The following is a 3,855-nucleotide window of genomic DNA, read 5'->3' on the forward strand; positions in this document are numbered from 1 at the left end:
TCTCAACATTGCAAAATAATCTATTTCTTATCCCATTTGTTTGTTATGATCCTATATCATATATCAAAAGTTTTAATAAATTGTATTTATTTCAAGGGTTTGGAATGAAAGGTAAACTGACACTGAATAGCCAGTGAATGCAGGATAAAGGACACTCCTACAAGAAATGGACAGAGGAATAAGGACAATGCAGCAAGCAAAGGCAAACAGATACAATGACTAGAGATGAGCAACAGGACAGCTGAGAAATGTGATGGGTTCCCATTGCTTTATAGGAAACTGTGTACAGTTACATAGAGGAGAAAAGGAAGAAAGCACATGAAAAAACTTACATGTGTGGGGTTGGGATGGGGCATGAAGGAAGAACAAAGTGAAAGAGAAAAACAGACCTCACTGTATATGGAACCTGTCCATCTGCAAAATAATAGGTGGGAGGGGAAATAGCTCTCAGAAGGAGGGAAGTAACAGAATTTGAAGCAGGTCAAAGACACAGAAAGAGAGGTATAAGAAGGCAAAAGAATGTGATAAAGAAAGTGACAGATGTAGGCTAAAAGTCAAGCTCAAAAACAAAAAAAAAATGTAGAATCAGGAAAGTTTTATACAAAGAATCATCAAAGAGGGACGATATTCATAAAGCAAAAATTGATGGACTCATGAGGTCATTAAAAAAATTAAGAAGCAGCAAGAAATGGTACAGGACAAGGCTGAGGAAGAATCTTGTGGAATGTTCTAGTAACAAACAGGGAGTTAAAATTCTGGGGCAGCAAGAAAGATCTCTACCCAAAGGAACAGCATATAGATGAGGACACAGCAATACCTGGTCTTTTTTTTTTTTTTTTTTTTTTTTTTATAAATTTATTTATTTTATTTATTTTTGGCTGTGTTGGGTCTTCGTTTCTGTGCGAGGGCTTTCTCTAGTTGTGGCAAGCGGAGGCCACTCTTCATCGCGGTGCGCGGGCCTCTCACTATCGCGGCCTCTCTTGTTGCGGAGCACAGGCTCCAGACGCGCAGGCTCAGTAGTTGTGGCTCACGGGCCCAGTTGCTCCGCGGCATGTGGGATCTTCCCAGACCAGGGCTCGAACCCGTGTCCCCTGTATTGGCAGGCAGATTCTCAACCACTGCGCCACCAGGGAAGCCCAATACCTGGTCTTTGACTGTGTTAAATTGTCATCATGAAACATTTTTAGAGTTTTCAGCTAAGCGTTTTATATAAAAATGTAGTCGTTATAGCTTTAAAATGTTTCATAGAGTCTTGTTGAAAGGAAGGGGATTTAAAAGGTAAAATAATCATGGTTTTGAGGATTAAGACCCTCGGGGTGGGGGGGGGGCGCCGGGAATGGAAATTCCAATGCCTAAAAATTAATTAGAGAACCAGGAGAAAAAGTAGCTAAAAGGATAAAGCCTATTACTTATTCATCCTTCATTCATTCAACAAACATAATTTCCAGGGCCTACCACATTAAGTAGAGGGGGGAGATATAAAATAAATACCAGTCTCTGCCCTCAAAGATGCCCCATCTAGTGTAGAAAACAAAATAGTATATAAGACATTCCAATGCTATGGGATATTGCTATATTCAATTATGCACAATCTTCTATAGAAGCAAAGAAGAGGAAATGCCTAACTTCGTGGGGTTGGGGATGAGGAAGGAGTTCAGGAGGAGAGTATAATCGGAGATCATTTTACAGAGAAGGTGACCTTTGAGCTGAATCTTAAAGACCACTTAGATATCAATCAGCTAGTCCAGGGAAGAAAGAAAGCATGGAGATGTGAGGATGTATACCTGGAGTATAGAAAGCAATTAAGTGTGACTGGATCATAGGATATGTAGAACGATTTAGTAGAAAATGAGGCCTGAAGGAGAGACAGAAACCAGGTCTTCAAACCATGCCAAAGACAATGAGGAGCCATCAAAGATCTGTAAGCAAGAGAGTGAAATGATCAGATTTACCTTTTGCTAAAGCCATAATGGTTTCACCTGGGAGGAAGAAAGTTTGGAGGAAGGGAATTATAATAAGAAGCTTTTGCAATGGTCCAAGTAAGAGATTATAAAGACATGGATTAGGAAAATGACCACAAAACTGGATAGAAACGATTGCATCGGAAACAGCAAAAAGTAGAATTAGTAAATCTTGGTAATTGGTTGGCTATGAAATGTGAGAGAGTGGGAGGATTCAGAGGTAATGCCAAATGCCCCGCGGCAGCCTTCAACCATCAGATTTGAACGGCGGCATTGCTCGGCTGCGGCGGCATGGGTGCCCTGTCATTACCCCCGGCCTGGCAGCTTTACCTCAAGGACCACTGCTTCTCCACATTTAAGAACTGGCCCTTCTTGGAGGGCTGCGCCTGCACCCCGGAGCGGATGGCCATGGCCGGCTTCATCCACTGTCCCCTGAGAACGAGCCCGACTTGGCTCAGTGTTTCTTCTGCTTCAAGGAGTTGGAAGGCTGGGAGCCAGATGACGACCCTATTGAAGAACATAAAAAGCATTCATCTGGTTGTGCTTTCCTTTCTGTCAAGAAGCAGTTTGAAGAATTAACCCTCAGCGAATTTTTGAAACTGGATAAAGAAAGAGCCAAGAACAAAATTGCAAAGGAAACCAACAATAAGCAGGAAGAATTTGAAGAAACTGCAAAGAAAGTCCGCTGTGCCATTGAGCAGCTGGCTGCCTCGGGGCTACCCCACTGTCACTGCCCCACAGCGACACAGACACATCGTTTCCAAGGCACAGCCCTCAGCGTTACCAGCTTTTCTCTGGGGCCTCTTAACTGTGCCTTAGGAAAGGAGAACATCAACATTTTGAAATTAGAATATTTAAACTGTATTTTTGGTATTTTTCTTGAAGGTGGTGCCAGGGGCTACTTTTGTTGTACAGCTAGTGCTAAGTACAATGACCGAGTCTCTCTTTAAAAAAAAAGAGAGAGAGAGAGAGAGAAAGAATGTCAAGGTTTCTGGCTTGCACTAGGTGAACGAGATTGGGAACGCTGAAAGAGGTTCAGGTTTGTAGAAGACTGTGAGCTTGACTAGGGATAGGATGAGTTTAAATGATCTCCAGAATATATGGTGGAAACATAGAAAGAGCTGGAGATATACGCTCAGAGCTCAGTAAAGGGACCTGAGTTAGATAAATTTAGGACTAGAATAAGAAAGGAAAAAGGTGGGTAGATTCAAGCATTTTAAGTGACAAGATCTGAATTATGGGAAGGAGGACAGTAAAATAAATGTGTCAGGGAAACAATGCAAATTTAGTACACAGTATTTATAGAACATGAACAGACTATGTTTGTAGAAATTCTTGTTCTGTAAGGTGTCAAAGAGTAAATATGTACACTATAAGAGTCCTTATTTTAAAAGAAGCTTTAACAAAAAAAAAATGAAATAAAAGATGCCAACGTGTTTTTGCAATGTTGAATACAAAGTGCTAAGTATTTTTCTAATAAACTGCTCTTAAATCCACCTACCCCTGCTCCTGAAACAGTTATTTTCACCATCTGCCAGCAGCAGTCCCTCCCCTTATAAATCTTTCTTCGTTTATTTTTCTCATGCTCAAAAATTGCAGAACAAGTGAGAGAGGGTGGAGCATAGCTGCTATGAGCTATTAGAATGAGTGACAGAGCCCAAAAATGGAAACATAAATTTTGACAAACTCCCTCAGCAACTATATACTCCTAAGGGTGTCAGGGACACATCCAGCATGCTTCAGCTAGGACTCTTTTTTTCTTCTTTTTCAGAAATTGACCGAGTTCTGATACAAATATGAAAGCGTTGGAAATGCAATAAAAAAGTAGCAAAGACGTGGCATCTTTCAGGATTTGCCTGAAAGAGAAATAGACTGGAGCAGCAGTCTCCAACAT

The 3,855-nt window shown here is 41.1% G+C and overlaps 1 pseudogene; it reads left to right on the plus strand.

The window, feature by feature from the left end:
- Positions 1 to 2,252: 2,252 nt before the first annotated feature.
- LOC133081844 (baculoviral IAP repeat-containing protein 5-like) lies at positions 2,253 to 2,911 on the plus strand (annotated as a pseudogene).
- The last annotated feature ends 944 nt before the right edge of the window (positions 2,912 to 3,855 follow it).

The sequence above is a fragment of the Eubalaena glacialis genome, chromosome X (assembly GCF_028564815.1).
Source record: "Eubalaena glacialis isolate mEubGla1 chromosome X, mEubGla1.1.hap2.+ XY, whole genome shotgun sequence".
NCBI lineage: Eukaryota > Metazoa > Chordata > Mammalia > Artiodactyla > Balaenidae > Eubalaena > Eubalaena glacialis.